Source organism: Triticum aestivum, chromosome 2A, assembly GCF_018294505.1.
Source record: "Triticum aestivum cultivar Chinese Spring chromosome 2A, IWGSC CS RefSeq v2.1, whole genome shotgun sequence".
Classification (NCBI taxonomy): domain Eukaryota; kingdom Viridiplantae; phylum Streptophyta; class Magnoliopsida; order Poales; family Poaceae; genus Triticum; species Triticum aestivum.
In genome coordinates this window covers 776,934,065-776,943,779 of record NC_057797.1, presented here as the reverse complement: position 1 = coordinate 776,943,779, position 9,715 = coordinate 776,934,065, and the positions used below count along the sequence as shown (strand labels likewise).

Below are 9,715 nucleotides of genomic sequence, written 5' to 3'. Positions count from 1 at the left end.
CCCGATGCACTAGGTATGACACCTAGATCAGATATGAACTCCTTCATCCAGACTCCTTCGTTTGCTGCTTCTGAAGCAGCTATGTACTCCGCTTCACATGTAGATCCCGCCACAACGCTTTGTTTAGAACTGCACCAACTGACAGCTCCACCGTTTAATGTAAACACGTATCCGGTTTGCGATTTAGAATCGTCCAGATCAGTGTCAAAGCTTGCATCAACGTAACCATTTATGATGAGCTCTTTGTCACCTCCATATATGAGAAACATATCCTTAGTCCTTTTCAGGTATTTCAGGATATTCTTGACCGCTATCCAGTGATCCACTCCTGGATTACTTTGGTACCTCCCTGCTAGACTTATAGCAAGACACACATCAGGTCTGGTACACAGCATTGCATACATGATAGAGCCTATGGCTGAAGCATAGGGAACATCTTTCATTTTCTCTCTATCTTCTGCAGTGGTCGGGCATTGAGTCTTACTCAATTTCACACCTTGTAACACAGGCAAGAATCCTTTCTTTGCTTGATCCATTTTGAATTTCTTCAAAACTTTGTCAAGGTATGTGCTTTGAGAAAGTCCAATTAAGCGTCTTGATCTATCTCTATAGATCTTAATGCCCAATATGTAAGCAGCTTCACCGAGGTCTTTCATTGAAAAACTCTTATTCAAGTATCCCTTTATGCTATCCAGAAATTCTATATCATTTCCGATTAGTAATATGTCATCCACATATAATATCAGAAATGCTACAGAGCTCCCACTCACTTTCTTGTAAATACAGGCTTCTCCAAAAGTCTTTACAAGCCCAAATGCTTTGATCACACTATCAAAGCGTTTATTCCAACTCCGAGAGGCTTGCACCAGTCCATAAATGGATCGCTGGAGCTTGCACACTTTGTTAGCTCCTTTTGGATTGACAAAACCTTCCGGCTGCATCATATACAACTCTTCTTCCAGAAATCCATTCAGGAGTGCAGTTTTGACATCCATCTGCCAAATTTCATAATCATAAAATGCGGCAATGGCTAACATGATTCAGACAGACTTAAGCATCGCTACGGGTGAGAAGGTCTCATCGTAGTCAATCCCTTGAACTTGTCGAAAACCTTTTGCGACAAGTCGAGCTTTGTAGACAGTAACATTACCGTCAGCGTCAGTCTTCTTCTTGAAAATCCATTTATTCTCAATTGCTTGCCGATCATTGGGAAAGTCAACCAAAGACCACACTTTGTTCTCATACATGGATCCCATCTCAGATTTCATGGCTTCAAGCCATTTTGCGGAATCTGGGCTCACCATCGCTTCTTCATAGTTTGTAGGTTCATCATGATCTAGTAGCATGACTTCCAGAACAGGATTACCGTACCACTCTGGTGCGGATCTTACTCTGGTTGATCTACGAGGTTCAGTAGTAACTTGTTCTGAAGTTTCATGATCATCGTCATTAGCTTCCTCACTAATTGGTGTAGGTGTCATAGCAACCGGTTTCTGTGATGTACTACTTTCCAATAAGGGAGCAGGTACAGTTACCTCATCAAGTTCTACTTTCCTCCCACTCACTTCTTTCGAGAGAAACTCCTTCTCTAGAAAGTTTCCGAATTTAGCAACAAAAGTCTTGCCTTCGGATCTGTGATAGAAGGTGTATCCAATAGTTTTCTTTGGATATCCTATGAAGACACATTTCTCTGATTTGGGTTCGAGCTTATCAGGTTGAAGCTTTTTCACATAAGCATCGCAGCCCCAAACTTTAAGAAACGACAACTTTGGTTTCTTGCCAAACCATAGTTCATAAGGCGTCGTCTCAACGGATTTCGATGGTGCCCTATTTAACATGAATGCGGCCGTCTCTAAAGCATAACCCCAAAAATGATAGCGGTAAATCAGTAAGAGACATCATAGATCGCATCATATCTAGTAAAGTAAGATTACGGCGTTCGGACACACAATTACGCTGTGGTGTTCCGGGTGGCGTGAGTTGCGAAACTATTCCGCATTGTTTCGAATGTACACCAAACTCGTAACTCAAATATTCTCCTCCACGATCAGATCGTAGAAACTTTATTTTCTTGTTACGATGATTTTCAACTTCACTCTGAAATTCTTTGAACTTTTCAAATGTTTCAGACTTATGTTTCATTAAGTAGATATACCCATATCTGCTTAAGTCATCTGTGAAGGTGAGAAAATAACGATATCCGCCACGAGCCTCAACATTCATCGGACCACATACATCTGTATGTATGATTTCCAACAAATCTGTTGCTCTCTCCATAGTACCAGAGAACGGCATTTTATTCATCTTGCCCATGAGGCACGGTTCGCAAGTACCAAGTGATTCATAATCAAGTGGTTCCAAAAGTCCATCAGTATGGAGTTTCTTCATGCGCTTTACACCGATATGACCTAAATGGCAGTGCCACAAATAAGTTGCACTATTATTATCAACTCTGCATCTTTTGGATTCAACATTATGAATATGTGTATCACTACTATCGGGATTCAACAAAAATAGACCATTCTTCAAGGGTGCATGACCATAAAAGATATTACTCATATAAATAGAACAACCATTATTCTCTGATTTAAATGAATAACCGTCTCGCATCAAACAAGATCCAGATATAATGTTCATGCTCAACGCTGGCACCAAATAACAATTATTTAGGTCTAAAACTAATCCCGAAGGTAGATGTAGAGGTAGCGTGCCGACTGCGATCACATCGACTTTGGAACCATTTCCTACGCGCATCGTCACCTCGTCCTTTCCAATCTTCTCTTAATCCGTAGTCCCTATTTCGAGTTGCAAATATTAGCAACAGAACTAGTATCAAATACCCAGGTGCTACTGCAAGCATTAGTAAGGTACACATCAATAACATGTATATCACATATACCTTTGTTCACCTTGCCATCCTTCTTATCCGCCAAATACTTGGGGCAGTTGCGCTTCCAGTGACCAGTCTGCTTGCAGTAGAAGCACTCAGTTTCAGGCTTAGGTCCAGATTTGGGTTTCTTCTCCTGAGCAGCAACTTGCTTGTTGTTCTTCTTGAAGTTCCCCTTCTTCTTCCCTTTGCCCTTTTTTTGAAACTAGTGGTCTTGTTGACCATTAACACTTGATGCTCCTTCTTGATTTCTACCTCCGCAGCTTTTAACATTGCGAAGAGCTCGGGAATCGTCTTATCCATCCCTTGCATGTTATAGTTCATCACAAAGCTCTTGTAGCTTGGTGGCAGTGATTGGAGAATTCTGTCAATGACGCAATCATCTCAAAGATTAACTCCCAATTGAATCAAGTGATTATTATACCCAGACATTTTGTGTATATGCTCACTGACAGAACTGTTCTCCTCCATCTTGCAGCTATAGAACTTATTGGAGACTTCATATCTCTCAATCTGGGCATTTGCTTGAAATATTAACTTCAACTCCTGGAACATCTCATATGCTCCATGACGTTCAAAACGTCGTTGAAGACCCGATTCTAAGCCGTAAAGCATGGCACATTGAACTATCAAGTAGTTATCAGCTTTGCTCTGCCAGACGTTCTTAACGTCATCAGTTGCATCAGCAGCAGGCCTGGCACCTAGCGGTGCTTCCAGGATGTAACTCTTCTGTGCAGCAATGAGGATAATCCTCAAGTTACGGACCCAGTCCGTGTAATTGCTACCATCATCTTTCAACTTTGCTTTCTCAAGGAACACATTAAAATTCAACGGAACAACAGCACGGGCCATCTATCTACAATCAAACATAAACAAGCAAGATACTATTAGGTACTCAGTTCATGATAAATTTAAGTTCAATTAATCATATTACTAAAGAACTCCCACTTAGATAGACATCCCTCTAATCCTCTAAGTGATCACGTGATCCAAATCAACTAAACCATGTCCGATCATCACGTGAGATGGAGTAGTTTCAATGGTGAACATCACTATGTTGATCATATCTACTATATGATTCACGCTCGACCTTTCGATCTCCGTGTTCCGAGGCCATATCTGTTATATGCTAGGCTCGTCAAGTTAAAACTGAGTATTCTGCGTGTGCAACTGTTTTGCACCCGTTGTATTTGAACGTAGAGCCTATCACACCCGATCATCACGTGGTGTCTCAGCATGAAGTGTTAATAGATAGGTTTGTAGCTGTGTAACGTGACATGTATGTCACGGTTGTATTGCGTGCGTATTGTGTAATCTAGGCAGGTAGTTAGAGTAGATATGATCTCATCTCATGTATAGCTTGGAGTATGGGTCAAGACTACCAACTACCTGCCGATCCTTGTATCTTGTTGAGCTATATAACACGCACGCGTCCCTGCAGGATTGCATACGCTTCCATCATAGTTTTCACATGGTAACCAGAGCCATCCTCGAGCACATCCATGGCGTCTTCAAGTTCCTTCCCATCCTCTCCATTCGTACACGCCGCCACCGAGAAGCTCACGAAGGGCAACCAGGCTCTATGGCAGGCGACGGTGCTCTCGGCCATCCGAGGAGCACAGATGGCCAAGTACCTCGACGTCGAGCAACCGCCACCGCCCATGCAGATCGATGTGGCCTCATCTGATGGCAAGACGACGGTGAAAGGGCCGAACCCTGACTTCCAAACCTGGTATGCTCAAGACCAACAAGTCTTCTCCTATCTCCTGACGACACTTCCGCGTGAGATAGCTATCCAGGTTGCTTCATGCCACACCTCTGCTGAGCTCTGGAACACGGTGGAAGGGATGCTTGCATCTCACACCCGTTCCCAGACCACCAACGTCCGGATCGCCCTCGCCAATCTGCAGAAGGGCAACTCCTCCATCACGACTATGTCGGGAAGATCAAGTCTCTCTGCGATGAACTGATCGCCGCATGGAAGAGGGTTGACGACGACGACATCGTCTTCCACATCCTGGCTGGGCTAGATGAAGATTTCGACCCGGTGGTATCTGCCGTGTGTTCCCGGGTGGAGCCGATGACCGTGGCTGAGCTGTTCTCATAGTTGCTGAGCTTTGAAACAAGGCTCAATCTTCGGGGCGGAGGGTCCCAATCCTCTGCCAATGCTGCTACCCGAGGCCGTAGAAACGGCGCTGGTGGTGGTGATCGCGGTCGCCGCCAAGGCGGCAATGGTGGTGACCGCGGCGGGCGCAGCGGCGGCTACTCCAAACCTGGAGGGCGCGGCGGCGGACACGGCAACAACAGCAACGGGGGCAACTACAACAACAACCATGCCCCCAGGGTCCAGTGCCAGATCTGTGGCAAGATGGGCCACCCAGCCTGGAAGTGCTGGAAGCGCTATGATGAGTCCTATCAAGGCGTGGAGGAGAAGTCGGCCAACCTTGCTGCACCACAGTACGGGGTGGACACGAACTGGTACCTGGACAGTGGTGCCACTGACCACATCACATGAGATTTGGAGAAGCTGACCGTGCGGGATCGCTACACTGGAAACGAACAGATTCATACTGCCAATGGATCAGGTATGGTTATTAAGCATATTGGTCATTCAGCTATTCATACTCCTGATCGAGATCTCCTCCTAAATAATATTCTTCATGTACCGCAAGCCAACAAAAGTCTAATCTCCGCTAGCCGCCTTGCCATTGACAATAATTCCTTTGTTTGAAATGCATCCCTATTCTTTTCTTGTCAAGGAACGGGGAACGAAGAAGCTGCTCCTTCGAGGCAGGGGTAGAAGAGGACTCTACCCGGTTAGGCACACGGGATCCGACGCCAAGAAGCACATGCTTAGTGTCACCAAGCTATCCTTGGATAGGTGGCACCGGTGTTTAGGCCATCCATCTCCTCTTATTGTTAGCAAAGTCATTAGCAAGAATAATCTCCCGTGTGCAAATTCATTCAATAAATATTCTATATGTGACGCTTGCCAAAAAGGCAAAAGTCACCAGTTGCCTTATCCCAAGTCAATAAGTGAATCAAAATTTCCTTTAGAACTCGTGTTTTCTGATGTTTAGGGTCCTGCTATTGAAACAGTAGGAAGAAAGAAATATTATGTGAGTTTCATTGACGATTTCAGTAAATTCACTTCGATATATTTGATCAAACACAAGTCTGAAGTTCTCCAAAAGTTTCATGACTTTCAACATCTAGTAGAACGTCAATTTGATCGCAAGATTCTTGCTTTACAAACGGACTGGGGAGGGGAGTATGAAAAGTTGAACTCCTTCTTTACCAAAATAGGTATCTCTCACCACGTCTCGTGTCCTCATGCTCACCAACAGAACGGGTCAGCTGAGAGAAAACATCGACATATTGTCGAAGTGGGTCTTTCCCTTCTCGCTCAAGCCTCTATGCCCTTAAAGTTTTGGGACGAGGCCTTCATTGCTGCCACCTATCTGATAAACCGGATTCCTAGGAAAGTCCTCAAGTTTGAGACACCCTTTGAAAAACAATTCCATGAAAAACCCAACTATTCTATCCTTCGAATTTTTGGGTGTGCCTGCTGGCCGAATCTTCGACCCTACAATAACCACAAACTTCAATTCCGCTCAAAACAATATGCTTTCCTTGGGTATAGCAATCTCCACAAAGGGTTTAAATGTCTTGACATATCTACTGAGCGTGTTTATATTTCTCGAGATGTAATCTTTGATGAAAACATCTTTCCTTTTGCTAGTCTTCATCCAAACGCTGGCGCTCGTCTTCGTGCTAAAATTTTGCTTCTTTCTCCGGAGTTATTAAATCCTTCTGATCATGGGCGTGAATCTTATGCTGATGATCATGTGTTTAATAATCCTAATCCTTCTTCTAATGGAGCCTGTACTGATGAAAATAGTGAAAAAAACAGTGCTCCAGGCCATGATTTTATGCAGCAACAAAGATGTACAAGCGCCAGACACGATGATGATTCAGCTGGCAGTACTGATCCCGAGGGATTCCATGCAGAAGAAGCAGCAGGCGGGACCGGCGCGGATCCCAGGAGTGATTCGCCGCCGCCTACATCGCATGGTGGGCCTGGCGCATCAGCGCGCGCCACGGAGTCTGGCGCGCCAGTGCGGTCGGGCAGGGCTGATACGCCCGTGTCGTCACGTGCAACATGTCAAGGAGCAGCTGGGGCTGGGGCGTCGGTCCCACAGAGCAATGATGGCTCCAGCAGTCCCGCGCGGGCCCGTGACCGCGCGTCGCCATCGCCGACCGACAACCTGCGGGGGACCACAGATCTGCAGCAGGCCAAGCGCGCGGATGTGGAGGGAGATCTGCCGTCGCCGTCTGTGTCAGTACGAGGAATGGGATCCTCTGTGGCTGCTACCAGATCTGTTGTGGCTACTCCAAATATAACCACACGAGTCACTCGTTCACAGCGAGGTATTACCAAACCACTAGTGCCTAAGGATGTCACGGTCAGGTATCATAAACACTTTAAGTTTGCAAACTTTGCAGCCACTGGTGAACCACAAAATGTGCTAGAAGCCTTGCATGATAAAAATTGGAAAAATGCTATGAGTGTTGAGTATGATGCATTAGTGAGGAACAACACCTGGCACTTAGTTCCACCGAAGCCAGGGAGGAATATTATAGACTGTAAATGGGTATACAAAATTAAAAAGAAGGTAGATGGAACAATAGATAGATACAAAGCTAGATTAGTAGCTAAGGGTTTCAAACAACTCTATGGCATTGATTATGAGGATACCTTCAGTCCAGTAGTGAAGGCTGCTACTATCAGACTTGTTCTATCTATTGCAGTTTCCAGGGGATGGAGCCTTCGTCAATTGGATGTTCAGAATGCGTTTCTACATGGCGTTCTCGAGGAAGAGGTCTATATGAGGCAGCCACCAGGCTTTGAGAACACATCCAAACCTAATCATGTATGCAGGTTGGACAAAGCCTTGTATGGTTTAAAACAAGCACCAAGGGCATGGTATTCAAGACTGAGTCTTAAGTTACAACAACTTGGATTCCGTCCATCAAAGGGAGATACTTCCTTATTCTTCTTCAAGAAGGGCAAGGTGATCATATACATGCTTATTTATGTTGATGACATAATTGTAGCAAGTTCCTCACAAGATGCAACGTTAGCATTGCTAAGAAACTTAAAAAGAGAGTTTGCTTTGAAAGATTTGGGAGAGCTACACTACTTTCTAGGTATTGAAGTAAAAAAGGTGCAAGATGGTATTTTGCTCACTCAAGAGAAATATGCTTCTGATATTTTGAGTCGTGTAGGAATGAAGGATTGTAAACCTTTCAGTACACCTATGTCAATCACTGAAAAATTGTCATTGAATGAGGGCACACTATTAAGTCCAGAAGAAGGAACAAAATATCGAAGTATAGTTGGAGCACTTCAATATCTTACACTGACAAGACCTGACATATCTTTCTCAATTAATAAGGTTTGTCAGTTTTTGCATGCACCAACCTCCTTGCATTGGACAGCTGTGAAGAGAATACTGAGATATATTCAGGGAAGCAAGGGAATAGGACTAAGCATATGTAAGTCCCCATCAACAACAGTAAGTGCCTTCTCTGATGCAGATTGGGCAGGATGCCCAGATGACAGGAAGTCCACAGGAGGTTTTGCAGTGTTTCTTGGCTCCAATCTTGTGTCATGGCAAGCAAAGAAGCAAGCAACTGTCTCAAGATCCAGTACTGAGGCAGAGTACAAGTCGCTAGCAAATGCTACTGCTGAAGTAATGTGGATGGAAACGCTACTTGATGAATTGGGGGTCTACAGGCCACATGTGCCATGCTTATGGTGTGATAATCTAGGAGCAACGTATCTTTCTGCAAATCCTGTGTTTCATGCAAGAACGAAACATATAGAGATTGATTTCCATTTTGTTCGAGAAAGAGTTGCTCAGAAGAAGTTAGAGATAAGGTTCATTCCAACTGGAGATTAAGTAGCTGATGGTTTAACTAAACCATTGCAGGTTCGACAGCTCCAAGCCTTCAGAAACAATCTAAACCTTGATATGTTGAGATTGAGGGAGGATGTTAATAGATAGGTTTGTAGCTGTGTAACATGACATGTATGTCATGGTTGTATTGCGTGCGTATTGTGTAATCTAGGCAGGTAGTTAGAGTAGATATGATCTCATCTCATGTATAGCTTGGAGTATGGGTCAAGACTACCAACTACCTGCCGATCCTTGTATCTTGTTGAGCTATATAACACGCACGCGTCCCTGCAGGATTGCATACGCTTCCATCATAGTTTTCACACGAAGAACTTTCACAACGGTGCATACTCAGGGAGAACACTTTTACTATGATAATTTAGTGAGGGATCATCTTATAATGCTACCGTCAATCAAAGCAAGATAAGATGCATAAAAGATAAACATCACATGCAATCAATATAAGTGATATGATATGGCCATCATCATCTTGTGCTTGTGATCTCCATCTCCGAAGCATCGTCATGATCACCATCGTCACCGGCGCGACACCTTGATCTCCATCGTAGCATCGTTGTCATCTCACCAATCTTATGCTTCTACGACTATCGCTACCGCTTAGTGATAAAGTAAAGCATTACAGGGCGATTGCATTGCATAAAATAGAGTGACAACCATATGGCTCCTGCCAGTTGCCGATAACTCGGTTACAAAACATGATCATCTCATACAATAAAATTAAGCATCATGTCTTGACCATATCACATCACAACATGCCCTGCAAAAACAAGTTAGACGTCCTCTACTTTGTTTGTTGCAAGTTTTACGTGGCTGCTACGGGCTTAAGCAAGAACCAATCTTACCT

General features: G+C 44.2%; 1 pseudogene; it reads left to right on the top strand.

Annotated features, from left to right (window-relative positions):
- Positions 1–4,871: 4,871 nt before the first annotated feature.
- LOC123038482 (uncharacterized) lies at positions 4,872–5,010 on the top strand (annotated as a pseudogene).
- Positions 5,011–9,715: the final 4,705 nt, after the last annotated feature.